Raw genomic sequence first — 14331 nt, 5'->3', positions numbered from 1 at the left:
ATAATACAAATATAACAAGACAGAGTGAAGAACAGCCTACTGCAGCGGTACCAGTAATTAATTAAGACTCCCCTCCTGCCCTGCACGGCCTAAATTTATTATGGACACCACACCATCCCACTGTGAGCTTCACTGCTATTGAAGTCAGTCGGAACCCTAGACAATGTCTAGACGTAGTCTTCGCTGAAACTTCGGGACCATCACATGCTCCTGGACCAGAGCCTACAAGCCCGGAATACACTGACATGATTCCTAACGCCGGCCGAGAAAGCTTCAATTGCTATATGAGATGACGAAAAGTCAGGATCACACGTAATTACACCTTGAAACGAGGTTGTTTCGAAGGAAATTTGGGGGACACCGTGATGTCAATGAAAAGCTTAAACTTAAGGCAGGCAAGAAGTGGCTGCAGAGAGCTCACCAAAAACGAATGAGGGAATAGTGGGCAAGGACAAAAACCAAGGAAGGAAACAGTTCAAATGATGTAGTCAATAACTGGCAGAATAGAAATTTTAAAAAAATGGCGGTATGTTGTCACTTTTATAAGGGCCGAGAGTTTGGAGGGTTTCGTAGACTTACTTATCAGGAATAAAAGACAAATATTATTTATTTTTTATTTATTTATTTACTTTATTGTGGACATAACAGGTCATAAGTCCCAATTACAATGTTCACGACATTTGTTACTTAGACTTTAAAAGTACAAATGTAAAAAAAAAAAAAAAAAAAAAACATTACATAGATAGAGTAATCTTAAAACTTAATTCCTATGACACACAAGTCACATTACTAAAAAAAAAATTACGGTTAATATAACTAATATTACATTACAGTACTAATACATTCCAATTAAAATTAGTATAATATTTAAAACAATTACTTTAACAGGATTTCCACTTGGAATGTAATACGTTTAAAAAACATGGTTTACAACATTTATACTAGTTTATAATAGTCTTCCTTTTTTAAAAAATCTTCATAATTTATTAAATTATGTTCAGAAGTACAGTAATAATAATAATAATAATCGTATGGCCTCAGCTACCGTGTGCAGACATTTCAATTTGACGCCATCTGGCTGCCTGCTCGTCAATTTCGACGTTCCGTTTTACTCTAGGCCCCCACTAGATGGCGGACCGAGTAAACCGAAACTCTCTTGGGCGTCTATGGCTGAGATTTAATGAATTTTGTCGGGTAAACACCAAATGTGTCACCAGAGATCTTTTACATGCCGACATCGTACGACATGGAGTGTCGAATGGACTTTTTTCCGCCCTTCAAAAATCCGACTACCTCTGCCGGGTTTGAACCCGCTATCTTGGGATCCGGAGGCCGACACTCTACCGCTGATCCACAGAGGTAGCTAGAAGTACAGTGTTACATGTCGAAATGAATGTACCTTCGGTCAATCTAAAAATATTAACATGGGGATGAATATTGTTGTAGAATCTCATTGCTCTGTTAATTGGGGAGTTCTTATGTATTTCAGTTTTTGCCTTTGATAGAAAGAATATATTTCTAGGACGACTTAGTTTATGTGGCACATAAAATGTTATTGACTTCAATATGATTGAGTCATCAATTACAGAATTAGTTATTTTATACAGGAAAGTCAAATATTTGCCACTTCGTCTGTGGCGCAAGCTATTCACACCATGTTCCTTCAGTATACCTGAATAATTTATGAAGGCTGGGCAATTTCCTCTGATTTTATAAGTCATGAATTTTAAAAACTTGTTTTGAGTACACTCGATAAGATTGATATTTTTTGTGGTCATTGGGTTCCAAATAATTGAGCCATACTCAAGTCTGGACCTTACAAATGAGTTAAACAAGGTTAATAGTGTCCTTGGACGAAATGATAATTAATTCCGTATAATGAAGCCTAACATTTTAAGAGCATTATTCGTAATTTTTTGAATATGGTCGTTGAATCTTAAATCTTCATTGAATGTTATTCCTAAATCCATTTTCGTCTTGACACGAGTTAATATGTCAGCATCCATTGCATAGTTATATTTAATCTTCTGTTTCTTCCGAATAAATGTCATGGCTACACATATACCTATATTAAAAATTAACTTGTCGATAATAAATTTTATTCAATAGCACGTGGTACACTTGAAATGTGGGTAATAACTCCGTGTAGTATGGGTCTGTGGTATGAGTAATGCGAAGCATAATTTAAGAGTTACGTATTGTAATTTTTTTCGCTATTTCAACTTCTCATAGCGAACCCTATTACGCTCTCTTCGTTTCATTTCTTTTAATCCTTCATCATTCAATTTTCTCGTTTCAACTCTTCCTTTTGAACGCTTTTGCAGAATCCTAATCAAATGTTTCTTTTCCATTATTAAATTTGTTATTCTATTCACAACGAAAGGTAACCTCCAAATGAGCGCACGAGTCAACACCGCGCCATCTTGTAACAGAGTATGATTGTGACGTCACATATTTTGCACAAATTTTGCCTTACTTTGAAGCGCTGTTTCATGTAAACTGCGTTTCAGATTTTCAAAGTTTAATTTTTTTTATTTTTTGCAACAGGTATCTCCCTCTTTTATCTGTCAATTGAGGCATTAAACATATTCGTAAGTTAAATACTCTGGCCAATATACGGATTCTACCCAAACACTACAAGCGTAAACATTTCACCCATCGATTAGAGATCAGAATGCCCTCACTCAGCAAAGCACACAAATCAAACTTTTAGAAAACAAAACTAGCCGTGTTGACATTAGATATTATTACTATCGAAGTTTTAGTTCGCAGAATTCATTCAAACACTTTATTTCTTCGTTTAATGGCACGACACACCGGCTCGAAGAGTTATGTTCGTTTTTATGACACCAAAACTGTACCGCGATTTTTTCTCAATATCCACTCAAAGGATTTGAATATGAAGGAAGGAAGTCACAGATTTTATTATAAATAAAACCTTGGAACATTCTCTGTGTTACTGGATATTTTTCAAATCCTATCGACTTTAACATTAATAACGCCATTCATTAAAGCTTTATCTACAACTTTAATGGTGCCCATAACGTAACGGTGTGCGTTACTGTACGGCAGCAGCAATATTAAGGTGAATATTATGATTTCTCTCACAGTAATAAACAAGAAAGTGGAATAACTTCAAGAGCACTCAACTTAATGTGCCTAGTTCAATCGAGATTTATGTGGTCGTGGATGTTCCTGACTCTTTGGCGCAGTGTCTGCATATCAATGAAGTAGAACTGAATCAATAACCTTCCACAGTCCTTGGTTCATCTTTCAAGAATACGAGCGGAGCGGTGTCGTTTGTCACCAAAAGCGACATTTATTAAGACATACCCGCTCCTTTACAATGGAACGAATTCTAAGTTTAAAATTTGTGACAGAATGCAACAAGGAACACAATAGAGCTAATATTTAGAGGTGTTGTGGAATATTAAACGGCTCTAAAAGTAAAAATAAAATTCATGAAACTCAATCGCCGATGATTACCAGTGTTTCGCCCAGAGAGCGGCATGGGCTCATCAGTTGGATACCGCACCATTTCCAAGACACTGGCCGGCTAACACGCCGGTAGCGACACCACTGCAAGCCATACATGTGATGCAGTGCCGACGTACTAGGGGAGAATTCCATCTCTACTTGCAATATTGCCCTCCCGTGCTAGTTTATCGCGAACAGGTTATGCGGTACTGAACTTCTTCCATAGCATTTTGCATTTTAGTTGACCGTCACTGAAATTCGGTTAGAATTTAAACCTAGCGTTAATTCAGTTTTAGTTCTAAATGTCATGAAATGAAACCTATTGTATTTGCTTTCTTCGTTGATTATGAGAAAGCTTTATAGTCCATTTATGTCAAATCAGATTTGAATTACACATTTCGTAGTGCTCACATTGTTTTTCCTGCACATTTCAATGTTTTTATGAACATTTAATAAGAAGCGCATTATGGTACGCCGCAATTCGAAGTTAGAATTCATCCAGTCTGACGTCATCATACTGTCTGTTTGGTGAGGCAAAATTTGGAGGCAATGGCATGTTTAATCACAGTTCTTCTAAATAGAACGGTTGTCTTGAGAGCATAGGTTAGTCTCGAAGGAGAGATTTTTGCCAGGCAGAGATTTTAATTTTTTTGCAAGTTGCTTTACGTCGCACCGACACACACAGGTCTTATGGCGACGATGGGGCAGGGAAGGGCTAGGAGTGGGAAGGAAGTGGCCGTGGCCTTAATTAAGGTACAGCCCCAGCATTTGCCTGGTGTGAAAATGGGAAACCACGGAAAACCATTTTCAGGGATGCCGACAGTGGGTTGTTCGAACCTACTATCTCCCGAATACTGGATACTGGCCGCACTTAAGCTACTGCAGCTATCGAGCTCGGTGAGAATTTTTCTGATACATGGCCTTCAATCTTGCTAGTGTATCTAGGTTATCCTTCGATAGGTGTTCCTAGATAATGTCGAAGTTGTATGTCATGATAGGATCTGTTTGTACGTAGACTTTTTTCTCTTAGCAACATGAAAGTTATTAGGAACGTTCTGCCATCTGTTGAATATATTTGGAAGCTTGGAAAGAATAGGGAATCAAAGAGTAACAAACAGGGAATAGTAATCTTCCGTGATCAGAGGAAGTGTATACTTTCTCGCCTGACAGGTAGTAATCAAACATGGCTGCATTCAATGCTATTACTAAGGATGAAGATCACATACATCAGAATATTAATGAAAGTGTTAGTCGATACGAAATTTTAAGAACATCGGTTAAAAAGACAAGAAGAGATGGCACTCTGACATAGCAAATACTGTGAGTTCGTCAATTTGAATCGCGCACCCGGAAGCAAAAATGTAACCTCATTTTCTCCGCCAATCAGATTGTGCCATCGTTCTTAAAGTAAAACGAAGAGTATCCCTGATTTTTTGTCGGTTTCGTTCTGATACACGCTGTATATTTTACTTCATTACTTTTTAATGTGCATATCCTATTCCATTTATAATTTGTGGTTTGTTTTCGCCTTTTTATATTTATATTATTTTGTAAATTATGAATTTCATTTTCCATCATTATTTTTCTACCTCAATTTGTGCGCGGTATTATTTGTATAACCTAAGTAAATCACGTATGCTCACATTTTCATGTTTGATGAAATCTTATTTTCTAGAAGGAAGTGCGTATTTTATACCCAGTCTTAAAGACCATATGAGACTACATCAGTTTACAGACGGTGCGCGACCATCTAAGAGTTAAGGGGGAGTGTTAGCCCAATTGGGTGAAAAAAAAATCGAAAAACAAAATTTGTGTGTTATGTGTTCATTATAACCTCACGTCTCCAAAGCAAAGTTTTACGTCTAATGACCCTCCTAGTTGTTTAAATAGACGTTTACTAAGCATGCTGCATTAGGTGCCACACCCCTTTTTTCTTTCGCTCCTCAGTTATCTTATATAATTATGAAATGCTTCATGTTTTCGGGTTGAGACATTTTATTTTGGGTGTAATACACGTTGGCTACTCTGTAAGTTATCTAGTAGACATGCGGACATCGCTATTTTTTTTGTCTTGGTTTAAGTGCGACAATTATTTTGGCGGTATCGTTGTTTCACATTCTTATTTTTTCATATCGTGTGTTTCGTGTTTACTTCAAATAACAAAACCAAAGGATATTTTCAAGAAGAGGAAAGGTGTTGGAGGGAAAATAAAAGTTATCTTATGCAATAATAGAGGTCCACTTGAAAATGTGAGGTTAGAGCATACATCTGATCATGATATTAGAAACACAACTCCCAAATCCATTGGAAGTGCTTATAGACGTAAACTATTATCATTTGAGAACTCGTATGAAGATGATTTACACAATATATAACTTATATTGTTGTATCATTGGATTTGTTGAATAATGCAATCAGCTCTTGCTGATCCAAATTTGCTAAAAAAATGTTTGCACGACAAAAAAGCGAGTCTTTCAACAATGTTGTGTGGACTCGAATCCCTAAGAATGTGTTTATTGGTTTGGAAACTCTATGCACTGGTGCGTCTATTCTGTATTGACCTTTAATGATGGTAATTTTGGAATGATATGTGTTTTGAAACATTAATGTCGAACCCAGTAAAAACACTGTGAGAGCGCTTAAAGAAACTGATAGTTTTAGACATAAAAATGCTGATAAGGATATCAAAGACTTTATTAAGGAAGCTAGGAAGCACAAGAGGCAATTTATAAAGACTGAGGATGAGAATGATGATCATGACAATCCGGAGTATGATATATGTTGAAACTTTAAGTTCATTTTTCTGAAAACTATTTTTTTGTATAAATGACCTTTTTTTCAGAAACTTCTCATCATAGAAAAATGAATTTTTGCTAATGCATAGTGATACTAATGATAAACCTACTGAGTTACTCATAACTCCCACCTTGCAGTTATACGGATTTTACAGATACATTTTTGATGAAAAATGTACTAAAATTGCGTACTAGAGAAAAATATCCCTTAAAATTTCATATTCAGTAATTACTTCTTGAAACGCACTCAGTGTACATACAAGATATCACCATAACAGCATACCAAATTTGATATTTGTGGGGCTAACGGTTCCAGAGAAAACGGGTCACTAAGTATGGAAATTTAACATTGTTAGTATAGGGGATAACACCTCTCCTTAAGAGACAATGCCACGTAGTAATGGAATGCAGCCAAATATAGCGGTTCAATATCGGTCAACTAACAGGAATAAATACGTAACGAAACTATGTATATTCTCTTGTCAGTTATGTGAGCATAAGTTTCCCATTACTAAGGCTTCTGGACCATTTTAGAGTTATATGTTTCTTTCTTATGGTCAAAATTATAATGTTTTCCTTACGTGGCAAAAGGCTTCCGTGGCTCAGGCGGCAGCGGGCCGGCCTCTCACCACTCGGTTCCGTGGTTCAAGTACTGAACACTCGATGTGAGATTTGTGCTGGACAAAGCAGAGGTGGGTCAGGTTTTCCTCCGAGTTCTCCGGTTTTTCCTATCATCTTTCATTCCAGCAACACTTTCCAATATCATGTTATTTCATCTGTCAGTCATTAATTATTTCCCCAGAGGAGTGCGACGGACTTCGGCAGCTGTAACAATTCCTATCCTCACCATTTGAGACCCGCTCGAATGACTGGTTGAGTATTTTCATTTCCTTTTCCTTACTTGGTACTGTTACTTATATGATGATGTAGACTGTGTCCATAAGAATTTGCCGTTCATAACTCGTAATTTTTAATGTTATAAAAGAATGGGAGACTGTTGATAAAAAGATATACAGAACGAAGAAGTTGAATAATAAAACGACTATTAGAGTGAAAGAAACAAGAAGCAGGTGATCAGGTCAGAATGTCCTTTTACAGAGTGAGTTGGCCGTGCGATTAGGGGCGCGCAGCTGTGAGCTTGCATTCGGGAGATAGTCAGTTCGAATCCCACCGTCGGCAGCTCTGTAGATTGTTCTTCCATTGTTTACCATTTTCACACCAGGCAAATGCTGAGGATGTACCTTGATTAAGGCCACGGTCACTTCCTTCCCACTCATAGCCCTTTCCAGTCCTATCATCGCTATAAGATCTATCTGTGTCGGTGCGTCGTAAAAGTAGCAGGAAAAAGGAATCCACAGTTCAAACCCTTCAGGCATGCAACTCAATGTTCAAAACATCCTATGGATATGAGCTACGAATTTTAGGCAAATAAAATACAATAAACCAAGCCCCATGGTGCAACAACTCACACACCACACATAACACTACCCTCCATCACAATAAGACGCAGTTACCTACACATGGCAGATGCCGCTCACCCTCATCGGAGGGTCTGCCTTACAAGGGCTGCACTCGGCTACAAATAGCCGTACAAAATTATTATTATAATGGCGCAGCAACCCCTAAGTACCATGGACTACCAAGCGACCGCTGCGCAGCCAGAACGCTTACAGGTTACGATGAGTCGAGTGGTCAGCACGACGGATCCTCTCGGCCGTTATTCTTGGCTTTCTAGACCGGGTCCGCTATCTCACCGTCAGACAGTTCCTAAATTGTAATCACGTAAGCTGAGTGGACCTCGAACCAGCCCTCAGATGCTAGTAAAATTCCCTGACCTGGCCAGGAATGGAACCCGGGGCCTCAGGGTATGAGACAGGCACAGTACCCCTACACCGCGGGGCTGGCAGAATATAATAAAGTATGAGAAAATATTCTTTATTCTTAAAATCTACAATCATTTTCTTAATCATCGTTATCTGGTCGATTAGATTAACAGTTTGCGTTTTTCTACCACTACGAGCACTAATGGGAGTCAATGCAGAGTTTTACTTAAGCCACATTCGGTGTAAGGAAGCAAGCAATTTTAGGCTGTTTTTCCGGAACTGCATTTAGGCCGGAAGTGATTTTCGAAATATGCTTTCTTTTAGTTTGATATAGCTATCAAATACTCGCAATTTGAAACCTTTCCATGACCTTCAATCCTTTCAACTTTCGACAGAATTGAGTAAATTGCTGAATTTTATGTTTTTCATAGCATGGAGATACCTACTTTGCTAAGATGTTTGCAACACCAAAAGTGCTTTTACGTGTCAGTAAATCTACCGACACGAAGTTGATGTACTAGAGTACCATCAAATACCACCGAACTGAGCGAGGATCGAACTTCCCAAGTTGGAATCAGAAGTGCTTTAACCATCTGAGCCACTGATTCCAGCAAAGTAATTAATATACATTATTTTAAAATGAATTAGGCCGCCAGCAGGCCTAAAGCACCTCCACGTTTACTCTGATATTGCCTCCGCTTGTCACTAACCTTCGAAATTATGAAAGAGCCATTGTTACCACGATTAATCGTGAAATTTCCATTACCTTTCAACAAGAGCTAAGGCCTCTCCGTACGTGTGATATACGAGTAATGTGTTGTATAGAGACGCACTGTTGTTAATGTGTTGGTAATAACAGAATTCTGATGTTACTGTTACATACTAAATACGAGGAGAATGGTGCATTATGAAGTACAATGGGAGGGGAGGGGGTACTTAGCTATTCTTACCCAAATGAGTTTGTAACGCCCACTGACCCTCGTAGACACGGTTAATGTATTGAGCGGTAGAACAATGATCATTAAGAGTCAGTCATTTTCTACATTTTTCCTAACGTCCATTTCTGGACAGAAATAGTATTTGTTGAGGTATTACGAAGTTTGTTAGAAAGATAATTATCACGAAAATCTCCACTATTGTTTGTCGTATGTTAAAACGTACAAAACCTAAAAGACTGGAGATCAAATTTTGAGCAACTTTATAGTTAATGATGGATGTTTTACCTCACGAATGAGATAAACTTATCGATTTTGTGGCTGTTGTGTGAAATATTTCCTACCAGTTCTTTCTCTAGTCTGTTCTTAAAAATGACTTCAAAGATATTGATGTTTCGTTCTTTCTTTCTTTCTTTCTTTCTTTCTTTCTTTCTTTCTTTCTTTTCTTTTCTTTTCTTTCTTAATCTGTTTACCCTCCAGCGTTTCCCCTCGGACACAGCGATGGATTCCACCTCAACTGCCTCAAGAGCAGTGTCCTGGAGCGTGAGACTGTGGGTCGGGGATACAACTGGGAAGGAGGACCAGTACCTCACCCAGGTAGCCTTACATGCTATGCTAAACAGGGACCTTGTGGAGGGATGGGGATATTGTAAGGGATATACAAGGAAGAGGGAAGGAAGCGGGCGCGACCGTAAGTCAGATACCATCCCGGTATTTGGCTGGAGAACTGGGAAACCACGGAAAACATCTTCGAGTATGGCTGAGATGGTATTCGAACCCAGCTCTAGGCCTACTCAATTGACCTCCCCCCCCCCCCGGTAGAACTTTTCGAATTTCGTGGCAGAGCCGGGAATCGAACCCGGGCGTTTGGGTATGCCAGCTAATCACGCTAACCACTACACCACAGAGGCGGACATATATTAATATTGATTTGTATAAATGTTCTATTCTTCAATCTACTGAAACTAATTTAGAATAAATACATTTTTAAATTACCCGAAACAGAATTACACCTGGAAAAGAAACGACTGTTACCATATGTTTTATTTTTCAGGTAGTTTATACATTTATTTATTCGAAATTAGTTTCGGCAGACTGAAGAATGTAATATTTATAAATTAACTGATTTGGAACTGAAAACAGACGGCTTCAGATATCTCAATGTACAGCGTTGTCGGAAACAACGTGAGTCGGGTATATAAGTGTCAGAGCGTCGGTCATACTTATGAGTAATTGGACAAATATTACATCGATATCTCTCGCCGTTGTAATTTTATCAGCTGCTGAAATTAGCCAATCAGATCGCTTCGCGAGCGACTTCAGCTTGACTTCGCGAGGCAGTGTTTCTAAACCTGCACGAAGCTTATGATCGTCTTGAGAACGCCAATAGAAGGAAAACTTCTCCAGGGGAGATACTTGAGCAAGGAACTCCTTGCTGATAGGCTTGCCCCATAACAAGCACTCTACGGTGGCATTGGCTGAAACCCACGGTGCGTTCGTGTTTGATGCTCGTTTCTCGGCATGGCTCTCAACCACAGTTAAGCCGGAAATTATTTTTCTATTTTTTTCAAAAATACTGGAGACCTATCCAAGACGTACAATTTGAAACCTTTCTAGATCCTTTAGCTCTTCAACTTTCGGAACAATTGAGGGAAATGCTTAATTTGATATTTTTCGTAGTTGCAGACCCCTCCTTTTTCTGTCAAGATATGTTTTCAACATTAAAATGTAACCACCTTTACCTTTGTGAAAATCAAATGAACATAAATGTATGTACCGGCCATGGTCATCCATCAACGGCTGCTAATTTTAGATGGCAACCAGCCATAAGACCTAGTCTGCACGATTGCTAGGTAACATTGCCTGATATCCATACCTTATATCACTGCCTGCACGGTTGCTAGGTAACATTGCCTGATATCCATACCTTACATCACTGCCTGCGCGGTTGCTAGGTAACATTGTCTGATATCCTTACCTTACATCACTGCCTGCACGGTTGCTAGGTAACATTGCCTGATATCCATACCTTACATCACTGCCTGCACGGTTGCTAGATAACATTGCCTGATTTACATCACTGCCTGCACGGTTGCTAGGTAACATTGCCTGATATCCATACCTTACATCACTGCCTGCACGGTTGCTAGGTAACATTGCCTGATATCCATACCTTACATCACTGCCTGCACGATTGGTAGGTAACATTGCCTGATATCCATACCTTGCATCACTGTCTGCACGGTTGCTAGGTAACAATGCCTGATATCCATACCTTACATCACTGCCTGCGCGGTTGCTAGGTAACATTGCCTGATATCCATACCTAACATCACTGCCTGCACGGTTGCTAGATAACACTGCCTGATATCCATACCTTACATCACTGCCTGCACGGTTGCTAGGTAACATTGCCTGATATCCATACCTTACATCACTGCCTGCACGGTTGCTAGGTAACATTGCCTGATATCCATACCTTACATCACTGCCTGCACGGTTGCTATGGTTACACTTCCGTTACACATTTTGTCGGGTCACGCTACACAATTTTTTGGATGACCCCAAGACATAAGACATGTTAATGTCAAAACATTTGATGGTGCGGAAAGCTGTCCAAGGAATGCGGAATGTCATTCCTCAACACCATCTATCTCCGAACAACAAAGTCGACGTCTCATCACCAATAGAAGAAGATGGAAAACACTAATGGACTCATTAGTTAGATTGCTACGCCTTTCCAAGACGCTGTTGGCTAGTGCGGTGTTGAAACACCAATACAACCCACCTTTGTAGGACAATGCAGTGACGGCAAATACGGACCTCCACATGTGTTAATGCCTGCCTTTAGTTTTCTCCATGTTGATTTTGAGTCCCTAATTATCTAGTGTATATTCTCAAAACAATTTAACTTCTTCACACTAATGATTTGTGGCAACTTCAGAGAGGCTTGGTAGAAATACTTTATCAACATATTATTTCAGAAAGGTCATTAATTTTCGGAGTAATCTTGCACGTAAGCACAGACAATTAATGATGTGTACTTGTGCGCGACTCTGCTAAATGACGGGAGTCGGAGGAAAGACAAATGGAATTTACTCAAACTGCTGATTCGCTAAGATGTTATTTATGGTATCTTCTCCACCCCGTATTGATTCACTAACGAGGGCAGATAAAATGTGATACAGGTACAGAAACAGTGTGTGATAAGTGAAGACACGAAAATTAACACCCTCTCTTTGCACGAGTTTCGCAAATCCTAATCCAAATTCAGGTCACGTAAGCACATTGCTCTTTACTTCTTCCCTTGAATTCGGTCTTGATAGACAACACAACCAGCGTCAATTTTAATTTTATTTAGCGAATGGCTTTTATATCCAGAAATGTCCGAAAAAACTTCTATTTTCCTGGGAAATGTATTCGGGTAACATGCCCATGGGTCACCTGCAAATTTGAGCGTGGGATGATGATATTGGAAAAGGTTGAGTCAATACAATGCCTACTCCTATCGAGAAACGCCAAGTGAACCACTTGACGCTCAACCTCTCCATCCGGCGTGACAATCACCATCATCAGCTTCATATTCCCTCACTTCAGATGAACGCTTCGGGGTGGTTTGGAATTGAATCCAGTTTATGGAATGCAATCTAGTGATTACAAATTGTATACCACACATTTCCTACCCTGCCGACCTCTATTCTAATTACTTCCACTAACGGGACTCCAACCACGGTGCCAGAATCTGTAGACTCGACACGTGAACGATCATAGCCCCAAGGTGGGTTACTTGTTAATGAAACTCTTAATTAAATAGTTACTACTGTGTTGCTGTTTGAGTCACCAGTCCATAGACTGGTTTGATGCAGCCCTCCATGCCGCACTACCCTGTGTTACTCTTTTCATTTCTGCATAACTACCGCATCCTACATCTGCTCTAATCTGCTTTTCATATTCATACCTTGGTAAAACCATTTTTTAAAGCTATTTTTGGGGCGTAGACCTTAGAAGTTCTTTTACCCCTACTTTGCATCACATGTTACGAACCTGCGTGTATTTGGAAATTGCAGAAGTGTGAAGTGCTGAATGTGAGGAAAGGAACATTAAGGACGACACGAACACCTAGTCCCCAGGCCAGATATATTAAACATGTACAACCAAAATCTCTGACCCGGCCGAGAATCGAACCCAGGGTCACCGGGTGACAAGTGGACGCGTTGCCCCGTACACCGCGGGACAGGACTGGTCTACTCTTACCGTTTTTACCACCTACACTTCCATCAAAAATCAACTGAACGGGTCATGGGTGTCTTAAGATATGTCCTCTTATTCTAATGTTTCCTCTCGTCAAATTTAGACAAATAGATCTTTTCTCACCAATTCAGTTCAGTATTTCTTTATTCATGATGTAAACTATCAACGTCACCTTCAGCATTCTTCTGTAATATCACATTTCAAAAGCTATTTTCTTCCTTTCTTTCTGAGTTAGTTATTATTCATATATTATCATTTACAGAGTAGACTTTCACGGCCCGTGTAACTATTCATGAGTTATATTTTTGGGCTTATGCCGTGTAAATAATTATAAACACAGTCAACGTTTCAAAAGGAACCTTGCCTTTCTTCATCAGGAGACAAAAGAGAAAAGAAACGACGTATTGATGGTTGCTAGGAGAAAGCAACAAGGAAGCTTCAAATGGTGCCCAAAGATGTCAAGGGGACGCCATTTTAGCCCAATGCTAGAGACAAAGAATAGTAACAGCAAAGCATTACACTCTAATGGTTCTGATTATAGGTAGTCATGATTCACTGAGGTTTTAACCTGTATCGCGGTTGAAATTATCTGGGTGTTTACGTATTTCAATCGCCTCCCTGATAATTCTTGGGCGATATTGCTTAATACGGGCAAGATCATCCACTTCTTGGAACAAGACATCATGACCAGGTGTTAAGGCATGATCAGCAACAGCTGATTTATCAGGTTTGTTGAGTCTGATACATCTGGTATGTTCTTTGATGCGAGTACACACCGTTCTCGAAGTCTGCCCAATATAAACCTTGCCACAAGTACAGGGAACTCTGTAGATACCAGGTTGTTGTAATTTAGGCAATCTACACACACCAATAGATATCTCCACGCAGATTCTCACGATCACCTTGCCCAGAAACATGGTATCCTTACAAATCTGACAACCAGGGCCAGCAGGATTTGTGAAGCGTCACATCTACAGGAGGAAATTAACACCTTGAGAACCAACTTTGAGAGCAACGGTTACAGCAGAGCTTTGTTCTCAAGGGTTCTGA

This window comes from Anabrus simplex, chromosome 6 (genome assembly GCF_040414725.1).
Source record: "Anabrus simplex isolate iqAnaSimp1 chromosome 6, ASM4041472v1, whole genome shotgun sequence".
Classification (NCBI taxonomy): Eukaryota; Metazoa; Arthropoda; class Insecta; order Orthoptera; family Tettigoniidae; genus Anabrus; species Anabrus simplex.
This window is presented reverse-complemented; position numbering follows the sequence as displayed.